At 31.3% G+C, this 19,265-nt stretch overlaps 1 long non-coding RNA gene across 1 annotated transcript in view; it reads left to right on the top strand.

The window, feature by feature from the left end:
• The window catches only part of LOC136795104 (uncharacterized), a 16,725-nt gene extending 4,845 nt beyond the window's left edge, over window positions 1–11,880 (top strand). The window contains exons 2-3 of the long non-coding RNA XR_010842649.1: window positions 2,658–2,877; window positions 11,423–11,880. This is a non-coding gene — a long non-coding RNA (uncharacterized lncRNA). The remainder of the gene's footprint in view (window positions 1–2,657; window positions 2,878–11,422) is intronic.
• Window positions 11,881–19,265: the final 7,385 nt, after the last annotated feature.

Raw genomic sequence — 19,265 nt, 5'->3', positions numbered from 1 at the left:
AATTATGATATTCATATCTAGCATACCACGGCGAAGGGGTTCAGCCAGATGGTACTAGGGGTTGAATTAAATATAAATACATAATATAAATATATAAATACAGATACATAGATTACATAAATATATGAATACTTTTGCCATCTAGTGTTTGAATTAAATATAGCGCATCCCTTTTCAGTCAGTTCCCATCAGGAACCGATAGAGATACATAATATAAATATATAATATAAATACATAATATAAATATACAATATAAATACAAATACATAATATAAATACATTGATATATGAATAAATTTAAATATAATACTTGTACGGGGAACCCCGAGTCGGGCTTAGAAACCCCGAGCCCCGTACACGGCATGTACATAGTATAGATGTTTGTTTTAAAAAATATTTTTCTAATTTCATAAATTTTGAGAATAAGCCAACTATTATTTAAGCAATAAAAATGTATGTTAGCATTAGCCATGTAAAACTTGCTCGATAGTTATTGATTTCCTTTCACTAAAAGTTATTTCAGTCTTTCAGCAAATCAACTGTTACTATGGTTTCAATTTTTCATAATAGTTATGAAAATAGTCAAGAAGATCTGACTACTATATACTTTATACAAATGCGATCATAAATTTTAAATATACTGTTTTTATTAACCAACAATTTTTATTATCAGAAGCAAAAAAAAAATGCCAAAAATCTGTGTGAAAAACTGTTGGAATCATTGTTCATCTTGAAAAATCCTCACCAGATTTCCAATTTATAATCAAAATTGTCAGTTGAACCTATTAATCTCCCGAAGTATTAATAGATTAGTGTTCCATTGAGGGTACAATATATTACATATTTATTTAATGTTATTAATATTTGATATGAATTAAAATATAGAAGGCTGTATAGCATTACTGCATTTATTTCATTCTAGTGTTATTTTTTTCCAGCGTTAAATTTCATCTAATAATATATATATTTATATTATTAGGTGAAAACTAAATTATTTAAAATGATCCCCTCTGGCCTGTCCAAAAACTTGTACTCTATGAATCAGTCTTTTATTTCATTAACCTAAAGAGTTTCCTGCAAAACTTCAGAGTATAGAGGCCCTCCAGATTACAGAATTTATTTTTTGAACAAATCTGGTTATCAACAGAAATAAACAACAAACAAGTTAAAATAACTAAACCATTATTAGTTTATTTATTATTTAAAATAACAAACATTTAAAAAAATATTAACTAAAGAGGTACTTTTCTTGATATTTGTTTAGTGAAATGAAAAAAATAAATAATTAAAAAGAGATACTTTTCTTTAAAGGAAATATTAATGAAATCATGAAATGTAAATTTCTAGCTTTTCTATTTGGAAACCACAATAAATATAAAGTTTTTTGTTGCAAAGGAGGTGTAGAATCAGCTAGTGGCCTGTGGTTTGCCAATCCTGAAACACCCTGTATAAATGTTTCATATATAACTCTGGAAGAAATTTTATTAGAAAACAATCATCACAAAGATTTTTTTTTAAGGCCATCAATATCAGTGTGATTATATCACTGCTTTACTTGAATAATGGCACATCTGATATATAAAACAATTATTTTATTTTGTTTTTGTGGTGTTCTACAGATTTCACTGTAGGTTGGTAATACTTGTTGACAATTATACTAGTTTTTGGATATTCTATAGAGCGACCAAAGTATAGAAAGAAACCTCTATCTACAATAATATCTTTGGAAAATGTCCATTTCCAAATAGAACCAAAAAAAAATTTGTATCAGTTGTGTTACTGTTAAAAGTTTTGAACAGTCCATGAAACTAAACTTTAATTTATGTTAAAAATATATAAATAAATATTATAGAAATCTTTAGTGATTTTTACTTTTCATTGTTGTTTTATTATTATTATTATTATTATTATTATTTTATATTGACATAAATTCCAATTTTCTTTATATTTCTCCTTTTTAAAAATATATTAATTAACCAATGTTTCGGAGCACTCCTCCATTCTCAGAGTTTCCTTGTTTTACAAAGTTTCTCTGTATCACAGATACACGTATGTAAGTATACAATTAAAAATATGTTCTTACCTAGATGGGAACCATTCAGCTACCTATCTTTGTTGCACAAAGCCAGCAGTACTCCAAAACGGTTTATTTTGTATATTTCAAAAAAGGATAAAAATTAAAAAAAATTGGAATTAGTATTAATATAAAAAAAAAAGTTCAACAAATAGAAATTACTGATTTTTGTGGAATATTTTTGTGTAAATCCTTTTTTATAGTTATTGAAGTTAATATAAGTATTTATTATATTAAAAACATGTTTACATCTGAAAATACTAGAATTTAAAACTATTTTTAACACTGAAGAAATCATATTAGATAGGCCGAGCATGATCAAATGATCACGGCCAATTATGAACAAATGGCAAGTCAGTTCTATAAGCATGCTAGTATAAAAAATTTTGTTTGTTGTTGGAGGATTAATTATATATATAAAATATATTTCATACATTTTTCTTTATAAATTGAGAATATTATAATTTGTAAATGACCCTAATATTCGAAACGTCTTAAAATAAAGTTAAATTTAATAATAAAAAATAATAATTTATGATAGCAGGAAAAAAAAATTAACATTATGAAAGGTTTTTTTTTTCAGATAGTAGGAAGCCTCAGAAAACACTTTCGTGTTTTTCATCATCATCTTCTAAGGAAATGAGCTAAAACTATAAAACTTTTTATAACCTTAAGTATGGAAAGTAATACAAAGGCTGGGCTATGATAGAGCAAAAATTGGCTTTGATGCCAAGAGAATGGAATGAAGGGCAACGCCTTTGAAGCAGTAATAAGGTGACCAGTTTTCAAGAGAAAGCAGGAAGGTAAGTAAGCTGGCAATAATAGTTGACTTAGGAACTATATTCTAGAATCCTTTTCTTCTCTATTTTGGTAAGTAAATATATTTAAGTCGGGATGGATGCTAAAATTTTACAACTAATGAATTAACAAATCTCTGTCAAGGTTGATGTACTAGCATTATTATTATTTAAAATAGAATATCATATTGAATAAATTTTAAAAGAGAATAACAAAAAAAAAATTAACTTTTAATTACCATCATATATGACTTTACTCTATAAAAAGCCATGAGTCAAAATTAGAAACAAATTTCTTTTAACATAGCACACTTCTGCAAAAAATATGACAACTAAAAAATTTTTAAGTTGATTTTTTCAAATACTGCATTTTTTTAATGTGTATTTCCTTGTAGAGCCATGATAGATATTAGATAAATGTATTCCTAGCGTTTTTACAAAATCAAATTAATTAATTAATTGCTAATTATAAGTTAGTGATTTTGATTAGATATACAACATAAAATCATATCATATTATTGGATTCCAGTAAATATTACCAAGCTTAGATTACTATTCTTTAATTATTATGATAAGGAAGCCACCTCGACTTAACAAATGATTGATGAACAATTTGTAATTCATTTTAGACTTATTAATCAACAGTTGTGGCTAAAAGTTTTCCTTATACCTTTTTTCTAATTTCAGGAGAATTTTTTTTAGATAACTTTTTTTTTTTTATTATTTATTTTTAAAGTTAATTATTATTATTTTTGTTTAAGTCTTAACTATTGAACGTCCTGGATATGCCTATTTTCCCAGAGCCTTTTCTTTCCCTGTTGAGGTATTTTCTGAATGATTTTATGAGATATAGTACAGTTTTATTTTTTTACTCGCCTATAACTATTTTGAAAAAAAATATATATAATATGTTTTTCCTCTATGGCTTTCATGCATATTTAGAAATATTTTTATTTCAGCCAAGAATTAATTTTAATTAATAAAACTGAGAAAAATATTTTCTTTTTAACTAGGTACTTGTCTTGCATAAATAATGAGAGTAAGAAATTTGGTACAAATTGAAGTTTTTGCTGTTTTATTTTTTTTTTAAAGCAAAAAAGTTGCAATAACCACAGACATTAAGTTGCTATTAAATACTACTTTAATATTTAAAAGATGCTTTAAAAAAATTTTAGTTGTTTTTATTATTGAATTAAGTTGTATTGTTTAATTTAAAAACAAGATTTTATTATTGATATTGAAGAAGACATAATATGCAAACAATTTTTTATTTTATCAAACATTTTCATATTTTATCATCACAAGATAAAAAAAAAAAGTTCTCCCAAAATCAGTAAATCATGAAGCTGCCTTTGGCCTGCTCAACAGCTGCCAACCATATCTCTCTATCTATTGCATGGTTATATACTGGGCTACTCCACCCCTCCATTGTCCCTTCACCCTATTTTAAGTGATAAAAACATCACAAAATGATGATATAATACATTGAATTACTATAAAAATTTTATCAAATGAAAAAAAAAAAATCATTTGATCAACCACACAGAGTAATGATCTGTGTCCTTCTTACGTTCAGTATGAAAATTCCACACACCTACTTTCTTAACTTTCATTTTTTAGTCATGGTGAATATTTCTTCTTTCATTTTCAAATGGGTTTAGAGATTTTCTTTCTTAATTCTTCAGCTAGTTGGATGAGTAAGGATTCCTCTGAGTTAAATCCTATCATAAAATGCTGCCAGAGATTTGTTCTTAGAATTTTAGTAATATCCATTGTTGCCGTGTCTTTTGCCACTGATCTGGAATGGCTATTCCCTCTTTTTATCAACAATACTTCCTCGGCTTTTTCTTTTAGCAGTCCCTTGCTCCACCTTCAGAATTATAAAACTCATTTCCAACCACCATATGACACTCCTTACCTGCCCCCTTTTATACCTGTCTTCTACATTCATTTGACATTCAATCATGAAGGCTTTTGGAAGAGAAACAATGTACTGTAAGAGCCATTTTAATTATCCTCTATAATTATTTATAGCTTAAGCTGATATTTTTCTTTTATCCTTTTAAAGTTGAAGAAGCACCAATTCATGGTAATCAATCATTTTTTTTTTAATATCCCTTAATATATAAGAATCTCTTTTCCTGGATTATAGTATTTTTTTTAGTAGACAATTAAAAAAAAATACCAACCATGCTTGCCTTATTACTTTAGAAAGACTGACAACATATCTTAATCATATTAGATAATATTAAGAAAATTCAGTTTTTCCTACATTGAGGTTAATCATTTATTTATTTACACATTTCGATTCTCTATGTATTAAAATTAGAACTACTATTCTCAAAAAATTGTAAAATTTTATGGTTTAAATTTAACACTTAAGCATGGAATTTTGCTGACAGTGACTGTTGGTGTATCAATTACTGATAAAATCTGATTAGGATTTCTGGCAGTAGTTCACTAAGTGGGTGTAGCAAAATTTTAGTATAACTAAATTAGGTTATAGATTAAAGTATTAAATTAAAAAAAAAAATAAATCTGTAGCACTACAATCCATGAAGGGTTTGAGATACTGTACTTTGCAAGGACGTAAAACAGTAGTGTAAGGATGTGATTTGGTCCGAATCACGCTTGACTGCCAGATTTCAAGGGTCAACCCCAATTAAGGGTACACTTTATGAGGCTGGGTGGACCTTGGAGGGCTCTAAAACCCACAGGACTGACTCACGGTATTAATTTATTATTATTATTATCATTAAATTAAGCCATATAAATAATTAAAACAATAATTTACCATGTTTTAAAAATATGATTCTGTTTTTTATGTCTCTGTTTTATTTACTCATATAAATAACAAAAAGATAATAGGGATATTATAATTTAAGTGTGCTTTTAAACAAAAAGAGCTAAGAATCACTAGTTTAGGGTATAGTGGATGTTTTAACTTTCATGATATCAATTCAGAAATAAAATGAAAATAAAAATAAATAGTATTATACTAATTATTAGTACAATTAGTTAACTAAAAAGTTTATTAAAACCAATACATAAACTATTTTATGAATAATTGAGAAGATAAATCAACAGAATTTACAACAATACATTATTTTTATGAGAGGGAAAGATGGATAAGACGAAAGTACTCTAACTAAATAATTAGTATATTGGCTCCTAATTAGGCCACATCAGCCAAACTAACTCGTATTAATTTGTAAGAATTATGTAAATACTTTAATTTAATTTGTGCATAACTATTTATTATATTTTTATGACGGTATTATTTGAATCAATAAATATTAGTTAATACCATTATTATTAGTAATTTTAATTAGTATTCTTTAAATCCTATACACACAACAAAAAATGATTGTTTAAATATAGCTTTAACTTAATCTCTTAATATCTAAGACCATGACAAAACTATTTGTTTCCTAAACAGTTGCAGTAATGTGTATTACTACATATGCCCTCCTGGAGGATATGTGCCCCTCCATTGTAAATACTCCCTTTGTGATAAATGCAGTCTTCTCTCAATCTCCCACCCGACCAGATTAGTATCTGATGATAACAACTAGCTAAATTGATAATAGAGAAGAATCTGCCTCACCCCATACGCTCTAGCGTCTCCACAATCAAAATTACACTATATTTCAGTTGTACTACAGGCTCCAACAATACATCTCCATTGCACGTTTCTTTTAGTTCACCCTTAACGAGAACATCATTAAACTATGGGATTGAAACTTTATTCACAACATAAACCCGAACTGCCTCTAATTTGTTGTTTTCCATATATGATTGAATGCCTCGCTGTTCGTGCCTGTCGAGTTGCTTTCTGTTGGTTTCCATAATAGTCACCTCATCAGAATCGATGACAAATCCAAATTTCCTCCTCAGGTCCTATTCCATCAGATCACGTCTGGAACAGCGAATTGATGAGACAAAAGCATCTACTGAATTCAACATTCCAAATCCTGCTCCCATCAGACCTGTAACACCCGATGCGACTAGACAAGACAGGTGTAGGGTATAATCCTCTAAAGGCTCTATCATTATTGAAATTTCAAAACCGTTACCTACAAGCAATTCTCGGTACTGCCCCTTTATTTCAGTGTCTTGCAATATTTCTTTACTATTGACCGTGTAAACATTAGGAATAACATAAGTTCTTTGGCTGGGATTATGATGGTGGAGCACCCATCATACCCTGAAGGTTTGGGGAATAGGTTTTTTGGTGGCACATCTCGAACAGACTCTTGCAAAGTGGTCCATCGAACAGCATACAAAGCAAATTTCCCTCTATTACCAGATAGAATAATCTCTCCCTCACTTTGTTGTTTGATTTGCCTTTTTCTAGGACACTCTCTAATAAAGTGCCTTGATTTATGACACCGATCACATTTCTTCTTTTCTTTTTCAATATCTGATTCGACGGATTGTCAGAATTTCCTTGTATTGCTCACACATCTTTTACCTGAAAGCCATCTGAGAACGCTTCACCAACTCTTGACACCTTGTTTACAGCCTCTTCAAATGTAGAGGGAAGCTCAAAATGTAATTGTCACCTAATTTCTAGCTGAAGGCCCTTTATAAATGCAGCCATAATGATTTTTTCTTAATGACTCCTTATCCAACCAGCTTCTTTGGCTGAAAACGACTTAGGCATTGCCAGCTCTCCCAACCTAGGCATTTATTGCCATAATCACGCACTCCCTCCCTTGGAAGTTGTTCAACAAAGTTTAACTGTAATCGCTGTTCGGGTGTAATAGATCCCTCGAAGCACTTTTGGAGTGTTGTTTCCTTATGATCAAACCGAGTGGTGGGCTTAAGTGATTCCGCATAAGATGCAAGATATGCCTTTGCAGGTCCAGTTATTTCTGACCGACAAATTAAAACCTTTTCCTGTTCTGTACCTTTCATGGGTATGGTGGGTATTCATGGGTATGGTGGGTATTCATGGGTATTCATCATCATTATCTAATCCTCCCCAATATTGTATCAAATTTTGCTACCATCTTACTAAAACTTTATTCAAAGCTTCCATCTACAATTTTAATCGTTCCATTTCAGGTTTTAATTTATTTAGTTCAATCTCCATGGTTAACAAAGTTTATTCGTATAATCTTAATTTATCTACGAACCGGAATATACAACCTATATTGTTTACGAGTTCTAATACCCCCTTTTATCTGTAACCAGGGTTGCTTCTTAAATTTTAATATTCTTTTAACTCTCATATACATAACAGGCCGAGAGAGAGCGAGCTTTTCCAAGTTCACACAGTTTTTCATTCACGTCCACACACTGAACTCTGCACCAATGTCCATAAATTAATTCATTATAAACATAAGAATTTTCTCTCTCTCTCTCTGCTTACTACTTCCTACGCCTGCGCCACCACCACTAATTTCTTCTGTCTAATTTGTTCTGATCCACTAAAAGCCAATGTCTTTTACTTAGCAACTATCGATGGGGGTTTAAGCCCAGAAGTGTCACAATGGAAATCGTAGCAATTTCCACAGGTTTCGCATTATTAGATAGTTGTGATGATGATATACAGCAGTTGATAAGTACATTCTAACGGTATAATTAGGTTAATTCTAATCTCTTGTTATTTTACTCCGCCTTTTTTGAGATCTCTCTACCTTCCTGTATCCTCTTTTTTCTATAGTTTATACCTGTAGGATTCATCCTCCTCTCAGATGAGAGCGAACACCTTATAGAGGGGTTATTCGTTCCGTCCTGGACCAAAAGCGAATGTAAACCCAAGTAAGTTCTAAGTCTTACATCTTCTTCACAACCGTAAGCAAATATCTTATTGAGAGGAGTTTCCATCTTGCGCTGATTTACGGCAAATACCCTAAAAACTCTCCGACCTTTTCTTGCCAATTCACCTCCTATCCAGTATATCTTACCTATTGGACATGCTGGCCTTATGATGTAGAATACCTTCACTTCTTAAATTGGTGCACGGAACAAACACATTAACTCATCTGAGGAGTTTTTGGATGCGCATTCGAATTTGAGTTTCTTATAGGAGTAGGAGTACTATTGGCTGTCTGAAATTTTAGTCACATACTTACTGTACCTCTTCATCTAAAGTCGCGAAAGAATCCACACCCTGGCCTCAGACGTTTCGAAGAGTTGAAGAGAACTAAAAGAAATCTTCAACAAAATCGAGTTTCCTCTTCTGAAGAACAAAGATAGGAATCTCTAAAGTAACCTAGCAACAACCCATTACAGCTTAAAGATATTGAGTCAGAAACTCGTCGGGCAGACGTTAGAAGAAGTCTGTAGAATGGAGTATCGATGGTATACTGATTTTCAGGACTGGATCAGAAAAAAAAACCCGATTATGTTGGTCTCTTGTGATATTGTTATATATAGTTGTATCTCCACATTCTTTATCACTTTTAGGGCCGTGAAGATAACTAGCGGAATTCGACTATTTTACTGCGATTTGGAAAAAGGCTCATAAAAACCAAACAAAAAACGATATTTACATTATTCAAAAAGTAGTGTATTAAAGACGAAATAGAGAATAAAACAATTATAAAGTATGCATCGGCCTCCTGCACTGAAAGAGTTATACTAAAGGTACGAAAAGAAGAAGGTGGATTTCAATAACTAAAGAGATAATCCAAAACAAAATGGAGGAAGAGAATTTCGTTTTTTTTAACGGTATTTCGTTCCTATCATTCTCACTGATATCATTTATTTAAAACATTGAAATTTTATATATATTATCAAAATATATGAATTACAGTTTCTTAAGGTTCATTTGAAACAAGTTGTAATTTTGATATATTAAAAAACAAGTTGGTACGGCGATCCTGAACCTGGCTTGGCTTACAGTAGGTCAAGGACAACTCCTTGTGGTAGCCGGAGATAGATCCGTAATACCACAAGAAGTAGAAGAAGCATATAATACTATACAACATAAACGTTAGTAGGTCAATGCTTGATTTATTGGATTAATTTAAAGCCCGGAAATTCTAAAATTTTCTTTCTTATTTCTCATTGAATATTTTTTTGTGAGATCTATCTGTGCATAATTAGGTATTTCTTTTAAGAAAAATTTACGTTCATAACAATTGGAAGAATTAGGAATCTCTGTAAAATTCTGATTACTAGCATATTTGAAAATCTTCACTATCAGCAGCTTGGAGATTAACTGAAGGTTTATAATTTTTAGTTTATGCAATGAGTTAGAATTTTTATCATTACTTTAACCGTTTCTCTGTTGTATTCAGTGAAAGTTGTCGATATGTCACGCACAACAATATTTTTTTTTATTTATTGAAATTAACAACTTTATATACAAAAAAATACATTTAGTAAATTTAATGGTATGATAGAGACATGTAGAGAGACAAACCATTGGAGCACTCTAATAAAATTTTTACGTTAGAATGTCTCAAGACCATCTTCTTTTCAGGCACCTCGGAGGATTGTCAGGAATTGATGTATTGAATTGAGATTTTGTTGAACTCATTTTTTTATCTTGTTTTAAATAAATCGATACAAATAGCATATTTTATTTTTATTTATACTTTTTACTCTTACAAATGAATAATCTTGTAGTTTTAACAAATTAAAGCATCCCTTAGTACTACTGGGGATGTAACAGAAAGCAATTTTCTTTGTAATCTATAATACTTCAAATTGACAAAGTTCCAATAAAATATTTAAAAAATAAAATAAATAAAAATAGTGTAATATCACTAATCGACTGTGTGTAATAGTAAAAGGAAGATGGTCCATGTACTGTAAAAAAAAACTCAAATAGTGATTAAACTATTCATATTGTGCCAACGTTTCGCCACACGTTACAGGGCTTCATCAGGGTTAAAAAAATCACAAATCCTTAAAAGATCTGAATTATGAAACATGATAAATAAAAAAAGTAAATGAAAAATTACAAAGATTTACGATGAAACGTGAAAATACGATTCATGAAAACGGAAATAATAACAGATAAAAGAAACAAATAAAGAAGTTCCTTTATTCTTATTTCCCTTTTTCCATATTTTAGTATGAACTTAATTTGATATTTCTTCTTTTTATCAGTTGTTATTTCCGTTTTCATTAATCGTCTATAAACTTTTATTATTCTTATTTAATTTTGACGTTACATTGTAGATCTTTTTAATTTTTCATTTACTTTGTTCAGTTATGTTTACATCAGTTACATCAAGTATTTATTTATCATGTATATTTTTTAGCTCTGATGAAGCCCTGCAACGTAGGGCGAAACGTTGGCTCAATATAAATAGTTTAATCACTATTTGAGTTTTTCTTTGACCACACCCATATCATCTTCCTTTTATAATATAAATATTTATGCACATCCAATTGTTGATTTTTTGTCTAAATACTGCCTGTAGTCCCACCATCCACCTACAGCAATTAGTTCGTATTACCGTGATTACACTGCATTGCTTTTATTTTTAAAGTCAGTATTTTCGACCTAGCTTTCACGCGAAATTCAATAATGAACCAGTACCACTCTTGCACAATGCTGGACTAATTACAAAGATGGACGATGTAGGAAGAAGATTCAAATATTGGAAGAAAGTGAACTGGGCGAGTGGAGGGGCTTGGTGGACTTGGAGGGGGCCCCGAAAGGGGACCGCTAGCCGCCAGTGGGGCAGTCGGCGATGGTACTCCTGCTGTGGCTGCTCCTGTCCTCGACCCCCGCCCTCGCCTGCGGGGGCTTCTTCGACTGCTTCAAGGTCGAGCTCGTTCAGGCCTTCTCCAAGATAGCTGCCTCTGACAGCTACGTCCTTGTACCTGGCCTCTCCTTCGACCGGAGGCTGGATGTGCCCAGGAGTCTCGAATCCTTTCCGGTCCGGTCGGGGGATGTTAGCGTCGGCGACGTTTACCGAAACGCCGAGAGGTTGTTCAAGAGTCATTCCCTCTTCTGGAACGTCCTACCAGGAGTTGACATCAGTGTCTCGGAAGGGAAGGATGGAAACTTTGTTCTAGGAGTTGAAAGATGTCACCACGAATCAGGTAATATTTGTTCTCTTATATTAAAAAAAAAAAGATGATTTATCCTGGATTCTTACCAAGCCAGTTGTTTATTTTCATTTATTACGATTTTCGGGTTTCCCCATATTCCTGTACTAATATACCTACAATTATAACAATTCATTTAACATTATCAACAATTTTTTATTTATAAAATGAAAACCTTTTAAGTAATTTTAAATCATTTGATAAATGCATCTATTTATTTTAGCAATATTTATATATAGTCACATAAATTAAAATTTACAACATAACATTCTTTAAACAATGTCTTTCACTACTGATACATGGGCTTTGATGACCATAGGGTTTTACACCCTAAAGCCCTAACGAACGAAAACAATAACTATTGGTACATTCATCTGTCCCTTTAGCACAAATCAATGTTAAGTTATACTACGCAGTATCTCTTTGGACATATCAATATGGCTGTGTGCTGTTTTTCTACCTCGTTATTGATGTATCTATTTACAAGGTTGACAATTAGTGTGTTTGTATTTAATGGAGTTTATAACGGGAGGAAAGGGGGTCTAATTTGGCCAAAGTATGTAACTTGATATTTCAGTCAATAGGGATAATATTATTGGAAAAGATAAAAAAAATTTCAGGGATTCGAAAAGCTGAACTTTAATATATAAAAATTAATTGTTTCCAATAATGTAGAAGTTTGTAATGGAAACTTTAGAGGAATCACTGGGTCGTATCTTCCTTGTATGTGAATACCACCTAAAAGTAAACCACTTGAGTAGTTCTTGGCTACGGATCTGATAGTACTCCAAGAATGGAAAAAAGTCAGTTATTCAGCCTGATTGTTGATTACTTTAATGAAAACTATGTATAATTACAAGGCAAAGTTGATGAGCCTGCCAAGTATAGTTAGGTGGAACACAAGGTGGCTGTTTCAAAACGTTAAAAAAAATTTTTTTTTTCATTCAGAGCTCCATATCGTTAAAACAACCTACCACAGAAGAAAACTAAATAGAACATTATTGAAAGTCGACTTGAACTAATGTATAATACACTCAACTACCTTAATTTGATTGCTGGAAGACATGTATCGTCTGGAAGACATCTGTTCGTCCAATAGGTCTTGAGATATAGTTTTTCAAGACAACAATTATATCCACACAACTATAAATCCAAATTTATTTTGGCCAATATCATGAAAAATACTTCTGCTACCAATATAAAGGTGATAAACTAGTTAAAAGCCCACTCACTATACCAGCTTTAATATGAGTGCTAATCTGTACGTCTCATGGTTCCTGAAATAACGATTTCCCTCAGTAAATTCACTAACTACATGTTTATCAGTATATATGAAATATTGCTTTTAAAAAACTGTATCTCGGGAACTACTTAACGTAAAGAGCTCTACCATGGCTCGTATTTTAGCACATTCATGCTACTTTAAATGATGTTTTAGCAGGTTTTTAGTGTTTTAGGTAGTTTTAAAGATGAAAGCTCTGAATGAAAAATAATTTTTTTTTTAACATTTTGAAACAGCCGCCATTTAGTATTTAACTCTAACTAAAATTGGAATACTGATCAATTTTTACTTTTAACTAAGCAATACTTAATTTTCACTAAAGTAATCAAAAATTGGGTTGGAATAAATGACTTTTTTCCGCAGAGCTTTTATACTATATATCGATTTAGTAGGTTTATATAATCCTGTACGAAACGGAGTGTGTCTAACAAATATTCCTAATAGTACAAGAGCCCAAGAAGAGAAAAAAGGCAATCATCTCACCCCAATTTTTGATTACTTTAATGAAAATTATGTATAATTACAAGTCAAAATTGATGAGTCTGCCAAGTATAGGTAGGGGAATAAAAATTGGCGACTGTTTGAAAGCGATAAAAAAATTTAATTTTTCATTTGGAGCTCTATATCTTAAAAAGTAGGAACAACACAAGAAAATCTAAGGGAACGTCACTTAAAGATGAGCAAACTTGCTAAAATATGAGCCTTAAAAGAGTCATTTACGTTAAATAGTTCTCGAGATATAGCTTTTTAAAAAGCAACATTTCATAAAAATGTTGCATGGGACGTACTGAAAGATGAAATGAAATGAAATGAAAAAATAACTTTATTCTGGGACATATGTCCCCTAAGAATAATTACATGGTTCATATAGTGAGATTTTTATCTGGCGAGCGTTTACAAATTTTCAGATAGTAGAATGAAATTACATTGGTATATTGGCTTTACTACTGTTTATAATGTTAATCAATACCTGCCTATTTATTTGATTACAAAGATGTGGAGGTTTGGTTATTCAATAAATGAAGGAATAGGTGTTGTTTAAAGGAGAGAATGGATGAGGACTGGCGAATGGAGATGGGAAGAGAATTCCAGAGGGAGGTTGCACGTATGACGAAGGATTTGCTAAAGAAGGAGGTTCTATTGGAGGGCATATATAAATCATTCGGATGGGATCTGGTGTTTAATGAGTGGATGGATGAACGAAGAGTGAGGAGATCTATGATATAGGTAGGTTTTTTGATGTTAAGAACTTGGAATAGAAAAACACCAAGGAGGTATTGCCTTCGGGAGGTTGGATAGAGCCACTTCAACTCGGAATACCAGCGGGAGACTTGAGAGTGCCTAGGGAACCCAAAGATAAATATTACAAAACAATTCATGAGTCTCTTCAGTCTCAACTCTAGTCCTGCAGATAGCCCTCCGTACACCAAGGATCCGTAGTCGAAGTGGGGGAAGACGAGAGAGGATAGTTAGTGATCAGTAGTTTGTGAATTTATTTTGAAAAATCTATATCTAAAAAACCGTTTGACGTACAGATGTCTATTAGCACTCAAATTAAAGCTAGTTTAATGAGATATAAAGTAGTTTATAATGTTTATCTTCGTAGGTGTAATAGTTTTCATGAATTTTGCCAATATAAATTGATTTATAGTTGTTCGGACAAATTTTCATTTGCCAAATTTATATTCATATGTGAATATCATAAAAACTACTACCCCCTACGAAGATAAGTGTCATAAACTACTTTATAGAAATTTAAATTTCCTTTATTTTGAATGTTGGCAGACATATGTGCGTCTTATGGATCTAGAGATATATTTTCAAAAATCCAACATTTTATACGAATAACTAAAAATTAATATTTTGTGAGTTTATTTTGTAAAATATCATAAAAAGTTCTAGTCCTACAAAGATAAACATTATCAACTATTTTATAGTAAATTTAACTAGCTTTAATATGAGCGCTGGCAGACATCTGTACGTTAAATCGTTTCTGAAATGAAGTTTTTCATAAATCAAACGTATTGTCCGAACAAATATAAATCAATTTATTTTTGCATATATCATGAAAACTGCTACTTCTACAACGATAAACGTCATAAATTACTACATAGCCCATTAAACTAGCTTTAATTTGAGTGCTAATAGACATGTGTATGTCACATAGTTCCTGAGATATAGATTTCTCGAAATACATTAACTAACAACTAATCTTTCAGTCAATTTTTAAGAAATTTTGCTTTTTAAAAAGCTGTATCTCGAGAACTATTGGACGTAAATACCTCTTTTAAGGCTAATATTTCAGCAAATTTACTCTTCTTTAAATAATGTGCTCTTAGGTTTTCTAGTGTTGTTGGTAGTTTTTAAGATATAGAGCACCGAATGAAAAATTAGTGTTTTTAAGGTTTTGAAACATCCGCCATTTTTTATTCCCCCTACTTATACTTGGCAGACTCATCAGTTTTGACTATTAATTATACATAATTTTCATTGAAGTAATCAAAATATGGGGTGAAATAACTGCCTTTTTTTCTTCCCGGCTCTTGTACTATAAGTGTCTATAGTAGGACTTGCCTACATATTGCGTGTCTGACACTGTCAAACACTTCCTATCAAATACATCCAAAATTATTTGTCTGACACGTGTCGTGTAAAATAAGGTAAAAACACCTTCATAAGGAACATTATTAAAAGATAATCTCAGGCAGGATTTTGTAGATCGAAAGTGATAATTATTTATAATAGACAGTTTTTGAGATGATTATCACTCGAACAATAAATCATCGAGATAACAAAGAACTTTGAATGACATAATTACAAATGACTACATGTCCATAGTTGGTACGGGGACGCTTGTAATGGTCTTGTATAAACTTTGCAAATGCTGCATCATTGATCCCGCAATCTGACTGACTTGATTGTCCCCACAACGACCTTATGACAATAAATTACTAAATAAATGGCAGGCGAATTGTACCGACACAGCGGGAGAGAAATTATGAGTACAGCACTTCCATGGATGACTCTAACCCAAAGCTGCAAACGATACCGTACTGTACAAGTAGTACTGACTAGCCTAAGTATAGAACACACTGGACTAACACAAGAATACTTAATGTTAGGAATGTCTAGACCAACATGTATACAGTGCAACTAACCACTAATTGTTAAACACATACGGGCAGACTGCAGGCATTTGATAGACACCAGATTACCTTATCATTTGTGCATCTTTACTAAACGATATTAGCCCTCACGTTCCGGAAATATAAATAAAATAACCTTGAGGAAACAAATATGCACGAGGGAAATGCTTTAGCCATGCTGCCCAAATACATTGGGTTGCTATAAAACCTAGCATACCAACCAACCCATGATCAGACATATACTACTCGTACATATATCTAAATTATATAATGATATTAAGGGAGCATAATTAATATTTCGTCCACTCTGACCCCGAGAACACCTGATTCTCACACACATATCAACTAGCTTTTGGGGTCTCTTTGAAATGGCGAACATCAATACCCTGCCACTTGCAATTGGCCCATTCTTCGAACGAAGTCTCTTGCAGTGACTGCCGAAGAGCTCTCATACGGTAGTCCTTATTCAAGTCTTTCAGAACACGCGATTTCGGCATCGTAATCGAATGTTGACTGGAATAGGGCATCAGGAACGTTCGACAGCCGCTGGGGAATACTACAGAGGAGCCTCCCACTGGCAGCGGGTGAGACCCATTCCTCGATATCTCCTGGATGGATCCCTATAACATCAGCGATGAAGTGTTAGCAGGGATGATTCGAATTATTTACATCTATATTGCATCAATTAATGTCAATTACTGTTAAAATTATTTTTTTTAAATATGAATTATTGCTATAATATCAGCTGATAAATTCTTGTATTATTATAATGATAGTAGGAATGTTCTCGAGATGTCATTAATTATGCAACATCGTTATGGATTGCCTTACCAAAAAAGAAATAATAATAATAAATCTTTGTATCATAATTATAGTATAAACTAAATATGAATATATAGATAGACTAAAACTTATCAGACCTGGTCAATATTACTAAAAATGACAAATATTCTTGTTAGGATATAGCTGGCATACGAAGTGGCACTTCCGGAAAGTCGATTTTTTTTTTAAACGTTCCGATCATATCCCAAACTATATATCCGCCTTAAATATGTTATTTCAGTTTGGTATGATTTTTCGTTTATGTGCTAGGCTGTTCACACAAATTTGCCTTTTTAGATCTTTATTGGAGCAATATTATGAGTGAGGCTGCAACCATTTTTTTATTACAATATCACGGAAACCGGTAATGATAGTGAGTAGACACGTCTGATATTTTATTTTTATTTATTTAGTGGTGCAGTGAATTCTATTGATGAGGACATTTCGTTTTAAAGGACAATTTCTATTTGTAGAACAATGTTCGGCACTGTTGTATATGAATGTTTGATTTTGAAACCACTTTACAAGCAGCCCTCTAATTAGGGGATGCGGGCAATAATAAATTATCCAAAAGTAAATTTTTTTTATTATCAAAAAATTATACTCATTTATTGCGTTCAGTAATATTTTCATCTAATTCTATACAAATAAAAACAAAATCGGTAGATAATAAATAACTTTGAAATCTATACTGAACATAGACAGAAATTAATATGAAAAATTGGTTATTGGAATGAACACACCTAAATTATTTTAAGAATAGAATCATCAATGGAAAATTGGTCAAAATCAGTGATCTCTGATTTAGTGGTTACCATTTTAGTGGTTTTCATTATTACATCTGGCTTTAATATATGTATCGTATATACACTGAAAATATTTTAATTTTGCAACATAGAGCCAGGGCACAACGTTCCTCTATATCACTATTAGATATAAATAGAGCCTATTTTGTTATTCCAAAGTCTTATTTAAAATCTCAGGTGCATCTACCCTATGTATATTTTCCGATATCGAAAATTCTTTTAAGATGTCTTCGGGTCGTGAAGTATCAATTTTTTTTTTAGGATGTAATAACTTTATTTTTTGGAATTTAATGATCGCTTGTGATGATGGGATGATGGGCTCATCCTCGTTTCTGAAAGCCTTTACTTTGTTGTTCTAATTATGTTTTGTTAAGGTTGTTGTTGTTTCAAGGCATTGATTATAATTTACATTACATAATACACAGTTATATATTTTCTAATTGTTTTTAATAAGTATCCATCTGCATCTAATAACATTGTTTTTTAAAAAAAAATAATATGGTTATTATAAAAATATGAAAATATATTGCTTTTATTTATTCGAACCTTTTGCTGAATAACTCTTTTCACTATTATAAAAATATTTACATCCTTATATGTGAAAATTATGCATAAACAACGAATAATTGTTTTTAAAGTTATTTAATCCTAGTCAACTATTATTTCTTTGTTCTACTAAATTGCATAAAAAAAAATTCCTATCAATAAAATTGAACAGTAAATAATTTCAGTCAAAAACTGCTTTTAATCACTCTAAATTTTCTGTTAAAATTTTTTGTTCGAATTGCAGAATATTCGAGCAAAAAATTTTTTTATAAAAATTCGAAACCGGTTAAAACCGGTTTTCTGGAAAAATTACTATTCGAAAACTGGTTTTCTAAAATGTCGGTAAATTTTGTATAAACCCTAGTTCAAGCCAAAGATATTATGACCGTGCCTTCAACAATCATTGTTTTGTTTTTCTTGAAGGGCAATTACTTTCAGAATGACTATTTGAAATGTTTTTTACTACTCTTTAAGCAGATCTCTATTAGCTACTTTTGGTTAGCAATCCTCTATAAAAAAAAATAAAACCCTTGCTAAGTAATTTGTTTCTTCAGCTACATGATTTGTAATGCATTTTTTAACAATAGGAGAAAACACCTTAGAAAAAAGAAATTTCCATAATTGGGCTATGACAATGATAATGGCGAGTTTCTCCTACACAATGACAATCATAGGCTAATTTCGATTGTCGCTTTGTGTCTGGCGTCTGTTCCTTATCAAGTTAATCAGGTTTGGAAACGATATTATGCCTTAATTGTTTTTTCTATTCAG

The sequence above is a fragment of the Halyomorpha halys genome, unplaced genomic scaffold, assembly GCF_000696795.3.
Source record: "Halyomorpha halys isolate HHAL.00 unplaced genomic scaffold, Hhal_1.1 Scaffold1776.1, whole genome shotgun sequence".
Classification (NCBI taxonomy): domain Eukaryota; kingdom Metazoa; phylum Arthropoda; class Insecta; order Hemiptera; family Pentatomidae; genus Halyomorpha; species Halyomorpha halys.
Note: the sequence above shows the minus strand (reverse complement) of the source record. Positions and strands in the feature narration are given on the sequence as shown.